The 9,693-nt window shown below is 37.8% G+C and overlaps 1 pseudogene; it reads left to right on the plus strand.

Annotated features, from left to right (window-relative positions):
- The first annotated feature begins 1,979 nt into the window (after nt 1–1,979).
- On the plus strand, nt 1,980–2,965 carry LOC107651860 (glyceraldehyde-3-phosphate dehydrogenase-like; annotated as a pseudogene).
- The last annotated feature ends 6,728 nt before the right edge of the window (nt 2,966–9,693 follow it).

Consider the following 9,693-nt stretch of genomic DNA (forward strand, 5'->3'; position numbering starts at 1 on the left):
AAAGAAAGAGAGAGAGAGAGAGAGAGAGAGAGAGAGAGAGAGAGAGAGAGAGAGAGAGAGAGAATTTCTATATAGAAATAGTAAAATCCAAATAGCAATAATGGAAAGTCAGCAATTCAAAATAACTACAGAATGCATAAGATATCTCTAAGTCGATCTATAAAGATTCATTCAATACTCATTTGGAAAAATTTTAAATGCATACACTTAGAAAAAACTTTTCAATAATTGGAGGGATATTTAATGCTCATGGATGGAAAACACTAAAAAAAACAGTACATAAGTTAATTTGCAATTTGTTACTATACTAATCAAACTATCAAGTGGAAATGTTACAGCACTAGACAAAATAATATCAAAGTTCATTTGAAGGAACAAAAAATCTATAGTCTCAAGGAAAATCATAAAAAAGTAGAAATTAAGGGAAAATCCACTTCTAGACATTAAATTAAACTATAAATTGCTAGTTATCAAAACTAATTGTTACCAGTTTTAGAACAGAAAGTGAATCAATGGACAAGACTAGATAAAGAATCAAAATAGTTAAATCCAATAACTCAATATTCAGTAAATCTAAGAAGATTGATTACTTAAGGAAAAGCTCTGTTTGAAAAGAACTGCTATAAAAACTGACAAGTAAGCAGGCATAAATTAAGTTTAAATTAAATAATTAATAAAATATCAAAATAGATATGCTACCAGAGGGGGGAAGAGAGAGAGGGGGGTACCATTATTAGGTATTATTCATAGCTATATCTAAGGGAAATCTTCATCAATGTCACTTCATTTTGCATCTGCTACTCTGTCAAGTTTCACCTCCAAGGAACAAGTTACTCCTCCTAGGATAAACTTATCACTTCTAATCTCACCACCATGCTTGTTAATGGACACCACTTCCCTCACCCTCCTCTTCCCTCTGATGGGACTAGAATGTGGAATATCAAACTCCTCCCTATTCCTTCCTTTTTAGGGGGAACAAACTGGATTCTCAACTCACTCCACCTTGTACCTGCTGTTCTGTCTAGTTTCACCTCCATGGAACAAAATCCTTCCCCCTCCCCCCATGTGCCAGATTCTCCCTGGTATCCCATTTGCCCCTTCTCCAATTTCCTATCTCCTTTTGATGGTCTCCCCTTTTAGATTGTAAGCTCTTTGAGAGCACAGACTATCTATCTTTTTATTAATTTTATCCCTAGAACTTAGCACAATACCTGTCATACAGTGTGTATTTATTAAATGTTTATTGGGCTGGATTGAATATTCGTAATGAAATAAAGTATAGGACAATCACAAATGATACACAAAATCATTGCAACTAAGTTAAGAATTATAATTATTAGTTGGGGAGAAAAAAGTGCTAATCAAATATCTCTAATAAGAGTCTGATATCTAATATCTACATATATTTATATTAATAACAAATATATGAAGCTAACCCAAATATGTAAGCCTGTGTTTTTAAAATATGAACAAATAATCATCATAAGAAGAATTGCAAGCTGATATCCATATGGATGATTGTTCCAGATCACTAATAACAAGAGAAACAAACATCAAAACTCTTCTGAAGTTTCACCTCATACCCAAGATATTGACAAAGATAAAAAGGTAAGAATAGTTAAAACTAGAAGGGTTGTTGAAAGAATGCCCTACAAATTCATATTGTGCATAGCAGAACTGTGCACTGGTCCACCCTTTCCAGAAAGCAATCTGGAATTACACAAATAATACCCCTGGACCTAGAATCTATTGATGTTTCTATATAACTATAGTTTCATGTTTGATCTGTGTTTGAAATGCATCTTAAAAGGAAAGGAAGGACTCCATGATACAATGGTAAGAAGGAAGACCATGGGAAGTAGCCAGTCCAAAAGCATTAGGAAATAGAGTATCCTGTAAGAAGAACAAGGAGAAGCTCTCAACTCTTCTCCCAAGCTCACTGCCAGGATCCTCTGCTGCAATCATATCCCTGAGACAAAATGGTGAAGGTCAGAGTCAATGGATTTGGCCATATTGGATACCTGGTGACCAAGGCAGCATTCAACTCCAGTGGAATAGATATTGTGATCATCAATGACCCCTTCATTGACCTCAACTACATGGTTTACATGTTCTGATATGATTCCACCCATAGCAAGTTCAAGGGTACTGTAAAGGTGGAGAATAGAAAACTGGTGATCAATGGAAAAGCCATTACAATCTTTCAGGAGCAGGATCCTGTCAACATTAAATGGGGAGATGTTGGAGCTGAGTATGTTGTGGAGTCCACTGACATTTTTACCACCATGGAAAAGGTCAGGGTGTAGCCAAGTGGATCATTATCTCTGCCCCTTCTGCTGATGCCCCACTGTTCATGATGGTGATGAGCCATGAGAAATACAATAATTCCCTCAAGTAATTCCTCTCAGTAATGCCTCCTGCACTACCAACTACTTGGCCCCCTTGGCCAAGGTCATTCATGACAAATTTGACATAGAGGAAGGACACATGACCACAGTCCATGCCATTACCACTACCCAGAAGGCAGTAGATGACCCTTCTGGCAAGCTGTAGCATGATGGGCATGGTGTTGCCCAGAATATCATCCCTGTTTCCACTAGTGCTGCCAAGGCTGTAAGCAAGGTCATACCTGAGCTGAATAGGAAGCTCACAGGTATAGCCTTCCATGTTCCTACTCCCAATGTGTCCATGGTGGATCTGAATTTCTACCTGTAGAAAGCAACTAAATATGATATTAAGAAGGTGGTAAGATGTAAAGGGATCCTTGAGGGACATCTTCGGCTACACAGAGCACCAGGTTGTATCCTGTGACTTTAACAGTGACACCCATTCTTCTACCTTTGATGCTGGCATTGGCATTGCCCTAAAAAACCATTTTGTCAAGCTCATTTCTTGGTATGACAATGAGTTCAGTTACAGTCACCATGTAGTAGAACTCATGATGTACATGGCCTCCAAGGAGTAAAATAGAAAGTCATGAATCTTCATCCTCGGCTAAAAAAGAGTAGTTCCACCACTGGGAAGCCTATATCCATAACCTATGTCCCTATGCTGGGGATACTATGCTCCATTCACATCCCTGCCCCAAAGCACCCCTGAAGTGGAGGGGGGGAGAGCATAGAGTCCTATCTTGTGTACCATCAATAAAGTCATCACATTCAATGAAAAAAAAAAACAAGAACAAAGCCAGTTTGGATGGATCACAGAATGTGAGAGGGGGAGTGAAAACCAATGAGAGTAGAAAGATAGGTTGTAGCTAGGCTATGAAAAGTTTTAAAAGCTAAACAGAAGATTACATGTTATCCTAAATCAATAGGAAGTCATGGGGGGTGCATCATATGGTCATATTTGTATTTGAGGAAAATTACTTCAGTAGTAATTTTGCAGTATGGGTTAGAGTGGTGGGAAGACCAGGTAAGCTATTGTTACAATAATCTAGGCAAGATATTATGAAGGTTTATGTTAACAAGGTAGTTATATGAATAGAGAGAAGGGGCTAGATTTACAATATGTTGTGATTGTAGAAATGGCAAGATTTGGAAATTAGTTGGATATGTAGGATGAGACAGGGTAAGGCAGATTGCTACTAAGGAGTGAATAGGAGGAGAGGAAATGAAAGCAGTGAATATAAATAGTTTTTCAGGGAATCTGAGAGAAGAAAGAAATGTAGGATGATACCTTCAAAAATGATAGAATCTGGTAAAGATTTTTCAAGAATGGGGAAATCTTGAGCATGTTAAAAAGCAGAAGGAAAGGAACTAGCCAATTGAAAATAGATGAAGATTTGAGAGAAAGGGAACAATTGAGGATACAATCTTCTGGAAAAGACAAGAGGGGATGAAATAAGTACATGTGTCAAGGAACTGGCTTTGCCATCAAGAAGGGATACCCTTTTGTCAGAGACTAAGGATAAGGAGTTGGTGTCAAAGACTATTAAGATAATGAAAATGGAAGAAGAGGGAGCTCATGAATAGCTTCTTTTCTCAGTAAAGTAAGACTCAAGGAGAGGTATGAAAGGCTTTAGAAAAGAGGAATTTAGGGAATAAATTAGAGAAGCATAAAAGGACTTCCTTGTAGCAATGTATGCCAAGTTGAGGTTGGATAACATGAATTTATGATGTATGCAGTCAGCATTATTTTGATATTTCTTCTAGCTGCATTGAGTAGCTCATGTATAGTAATGGAGAAGGAAAATTGTAGGGTAATTCAGAATTGAAGTTTGGCAAGAGATGAACAGTGATAGGACAAAGGAGCAAAGGATTCAAGAAACGAGTCTAAAATTTAAATGAGTAACTATTGGTTTGAGATTGAAGAGGGAGGAAAATGAAGCTAGGTACAATGTTCATGCTCCTCTCTTGCAGCACACTTCCCACCTTCCCAGAATGCAAATCCTCCTCAGTTCCATCATATATATGATCATCTCATTTCCTTTAAGACTCAACTCAAACTCCTCTTTCTAAAAGTCTATCCTGATACTCTTCCAATGCTAAGTGTCTCCCACTGCTCCAACAACATTTTTATTAGGTGTTTTTTTTTTCATGTACATTTATAAGTAGACATCCTGGTTTTTCCAGATTGTAATCTCCTTCAGGACAAGAATTATTTCATTTGTTGTCTTTTTTTACTGTGCCAGGCACATCCTAGGGATAAAATTAAATAGTGAACCTATGATTTCATTGATATAGAGAACTGCAAAGTGAGGAAACTTCCTCTGTCAGGTGTAATATTAAAAAATTAATATTATATGAAATATAATATGTTAAATGCGATATTTAGAAATTGGTTTGGAAATATAATATTAGTAAAAAATTGGTGGGGTCACCATTTATAAAATAATTAACCCTTAAGTCACAAGGATGATAATAGCTTTTAAGAATTAAATTAAAATATTTATTCTAAGAAAGAAATAAAGAGGGAAAGAAATTTTAAAAAATAATTCCTAGCCTACCATTCCACAAGAGTGTCTTCCACCTGAGCCTCAACCTTCAAAGAAAAAAAGACCCAGCCTCCTCTAAGGTCTCATTTTTACCGTCCTTCTCCACATCATGTCCTTTTCCTAAGTATGGGTCTATCACATCTCAGGAACCAATCAAAGTCTCTCTGACCTGGACTTGAAACCCTATGTTCTAGATAATGCTCCTAGGACTGGCTTGGACAAACAGAAAGTTCATGATCCTGGGAGGAAGGCATTCCCTTTACACACAGGAGAGGTCAACACCTCCTTTTATAACTTAACACTCAGAGAATTGCTTAAGAATGCTAAGAGATGAAATGAATTTGAACCCAGGTCTACCTGACTTTAAGGCTAGTTCTCTGCTATGTCACTTTGAATGCTATCATATTGCTAATAAAAGTGTTTAGAATTAATATGTGTGCTCATTATGAACAGAAAATACTATTTAGGATAAATACTCAAAAAAAAGAAAAGAAAGGAAGTCAGAGAGAAAAACGGGGGATTCCTCCACATCCTTAAAAAAATGTGGGCATTGCTGCATAAGTTTTGGAGACCACCAGGTTAGGTTGTTTTACTTGTTTTTCTTTATTGTGATAGGGCTCAGTTTGGAGTGGGGGGGAAGTGAAAGTTGGCTGAAGTAAAGATAAAAGGAATCAATAAGATATAGTTGACAAGTAAAGTTGGAGCCTAGTTCAAACTGTGAACCCATAACTCCCTTCCCTAACTGGTCTAGCCTGGACAGATGTTTCAGACTCTGTGACACAGAAAGCAGATTACTGTATGGTACAATTCACATTCCATCACGTGGACCAGTGATGTCAATCTCAGACAGAAACTGACTGCACCTGGGAGAGTTGTGGCTAGGTCTGCAGGGAATGTGGATGATGCTTCTACAGTGGAATGTGCAAACAATCTTCTCTGTATCTGAAGACAATGGTACTGAAGAGAACGCCATTAATTATGTACATCGAATAGGGCCAGCCAGCACTTCCCTTGTCTAGAACATCGTTCTTCTCTCATTCATTCTTTGGGCTGCTGCTTCTAATTGAGCCTGGATCTAAAAATAAATGGATTATAAGCTTGAAGTCGAAGATGGCCATATATGAGGAACGTGTCATCTGGGTTTTGGACTCTTTACAAAGCACAATGTACAGCTTGGGCTCACTCTTTCTCTAATTAAACTAACAGTTGAGCCAATCTACAAGCCAAAGTCTCTCCTGGCCTCTAAAAATAGCAAGGTCTATTTTGCAGATCTGGTATTAGGTGTCATTCTGAAATGTAAACCAAATCTCTTTCAGGTGGAAGAAGCAACTGCTTTTACAGAGGAGTCCTTGTTGTTGAAACTGGGCAGCCTGATACTCCCATTTAATTTCCTTGATTACCTAACCAGGTCAGGGTTATTCTTCTCCACAGTCCATCTTTAAATGGTTTCAATTATAGCTGTCAGAACTGGGCCTGAACATTCCTTACTAACCCTAAAAATCTACTGAACCTCTTGCTCCTACCACACATCAGTGAACTCTGACAGAAATAGAAGAATTTCCAGGATGAAAAATTATTTGATGACATTGAGAAAGCCAGTCAAAGCTCACCACAAAATGGTCCTTAAAACACCTAGTAAACAATGGGAGGTTGGAAAATAAAAGCCTAATGTACCTAATATGTAATCACATAGCCCTGGCCATCATTTGGTGGATTGTTTTCATAAAACCATACCGATACATAAATGCACATATGTTAATTGCACAGAGTACTGAAATATAGTAATTTCTCAGCAAAATCCAGGATCATTCAAAAGAGATTATCCACATAGGAAAAAAAACAAAGTGATTTATAAAATAAATATTTCACAGATGATGATAAACAGATGAGCTGAGTACATTTGTACATACTACCCTACAATAGACACTGCATATAGATCATGAACTGGACCCAAAATGGAATAGGAGAATGCATTTGGGCTGAACCATGTCACATTTAGGAAACTGTGCATTCATCTGATGACCCCAAATTGCTCCTTTCTGCTTAAATCCATTGCTTGCATTCCAATATTATTCCAGTGATCTGAATCAAGAAATTACTTATTTATAGAAGAATCACAAGAGACCCAAAATGAAATTAAAAACCTTTCTAGGTGTAAGCAAGTGGCCATATCATATATATCGTGCCACTGGTGACTCCGGAGAACCCTATGAACAGCAACCTCCCTACCACCCCAATCCAAACCACTTGCCCTACTTCCTTTTTTCTTTCTTTTTTTTTTTTTGGTTATTTGAAAATTTTTATTTAATTAATTAATTTAGAATATTTTTCCATGGTTACATGATTCATGTTCTTTTCCTCCCTTCCTCTGTCCCTCCTCCCATAGCCACTGAGCAATTCCACTGATTTTTAAATGTGTCATTGATCAAGATCTATTCCCATATTATTGATAATTGCACTAGGATGATCACTACATCCCCAATCATATCCCCATCAACCCGTGTGATCAAGCAGTTGTTTTTCTTCTGTGTTTTTACTCCTACAGTTCTTTCTCTGGATGTGGATACTGTTTTTTCTCATCAGTCCCTCATGATTGTCCTGGGTCATTGCATTGCTGCTAGTAGTCCATTATGTTAGATTGTGCCACAGTGTATCAGTCTCTGTATATAATGTTCTCCTGGTTCTGCTCCTTTCACTCTGCATCAATTCCTGGAGGTTGTTCCAGTCTCCATGGAATTCCTCCACTTTATTATTCCTCTTAGCACAATAGTATTCCATCACCAACATATACCACAATTTGTTCAGCCATTCCCCAATTGAAGGGCATCTCCTCATTATCCAATTTTTTGCCATCACAAAGAGTGCCACTTGCCCTACTTCCAACCTGCCTTTCCATCATTTTGAAGAAAGCAGCCTCTATGGAAAAGGGGCCGACTATCACCAGATATAATCAGTAGCCAACTGCTATAAGCAGGCAGGGAAGCCCAAGAGCCCCAGAAATAGCAGCACTGATTAGCACTAGACCACTGGCTCTGTTTCCATCTTGTCCCCAGCAGCTGTTATCCAAGAGGACAACAACCTTGTGGAAATGGGACCTGGTTACTCTCTCTACAAATGTTGCAGCACCCACTTTCTCAGCAACTATAGCTCCTGAAGACCTGGAAAAGAAAGTTTTCAGTGTCTAAGACTTTGAAAATTATGGAAGATGCCACTAAAGAAGATGCATCATCATCATCTACCTTTGTCACTGTTCCCTAAGGGTCTATATTTTTTTAAAAACCCTTTTAAAAACCGTTCTAAGAATCAATACTATGTATTGGTTCCAAGGCTGAAGAGTGTAAAGGCTGGGCAAATGGGAGTCAAGTGACTCGTGTATAATTAGAATTTTGAACCCCAGAACCCTCTTTACCAGCTTCCCATGTTCCTTCTCACATTGTGTGCTAACGTAGAGAAGATATAAGTTTTGTGTAGCTCTGCGAGTGGGAAAGCTGGCTTTACTCAGGCTTTTACTTTTGTCCTTTTACTTCTACTTCAAGTGATTATTAATTTAATAAATATTATAAAATATAATACTTGGAGTTATTGGATATTCATTTAAGTTTTACACTTGCCCACAGGCTCACGACTAGAAAATATCTGAGGTCAAATTTGAACTCAGGACCTTCCATCTTTAGGTAGAGTCACAGACACTGGCAAGAATTGTACCGGATAAGAGAATATTCCATTATTAACCCAAAGCCACCCAAGTAGCAAGTGTCAGTGATGGGTTTTGAACTCCTTGAGTTCAGTCTGTGTTCTTTTCCTTTTACTATGCTACCCCCATGCTCTAATAGGTCTGTGATTTCATCGATGCAAGGCAGATTGTACTCCATCTGTGTGTCTCCATTCTACTCCATTGAACATCCCATCCCGTGTGTCTCTTGTCCATCCCCTCCAGTAAATCTTCAATAGGGGTCCACTCAACATGCTGAGAACCTTCCTTTCAAAATCTTGACTTTATATGCCAATGGTCTGACTACAAGCCCAATGCACCATGTTTTCCAGGCGTACATCTCTCTGATGACATTTTTTATGCTATTATATTGCATAGTTCCTCACTCATCATGTTCTACAGTCTGCAGAAGTCCCCAGTGTACTTCTCTAATGCTCACTGGGTGATCCCTTAGCTCTAATTCTCCCACTTTGTGCCCTCAGTTGTTTCTACACCACCCTTTTTGCATCATTCATAACTTGCTAGTCTGCTTGTGCTTACCATGTATCTTTCCATTGTCCTTTGGGTTATTTGTGGTTTTAATTCTTTTCAGAGCATGGTGTTCCCTGATTTTCAACCATATAAAATCACAACAAGGATAATTAATATTAAAAATATGATCTTTTTGGACTTTCAGCAGTATGAGGGTCATTGAAAGTTCTATGCCATTTTCTAAATGTGATCTAGTCCATTCTTTTCCTCGTATTTAATTCTAGGTCCAGCAGCAGGATAAAAATTATTATTTTTTATTTTTTAATTTAACAAACAAAATATATTTACATAACAAGTAAGGAATGAACCTATTACTGATGGACAAGGGGACAAAGGGGGGTATAAAAATCTATATTATAAAGTTGGACTATCTGCCTTGACCATAATAATATGTACCTTTGTATTTCTTCCAGGGAATTGAAATTCTACATTTCTGCCTCATTTGATGTGAGCTCCATAAGAGCAGGGATTGTGTTCCAGCTCAACTGTATCTTGCTTAATTTGAATCTGTCTC

Source organism: Monodelphis domestica, chromosome 1 (assembly GCF_027887165.1).
Source record: "Monodelphis domestica isolate mMonDom1 chromosome 1, mMonDom1.pri, whole genome shotgun sequence".
Lineage (NCBI taxonomy): Eukaryota > Metazoa > Chordata > Mammalia > Didelphimorphia > Didelphidae > Monodelphis > Monodelphis domestica.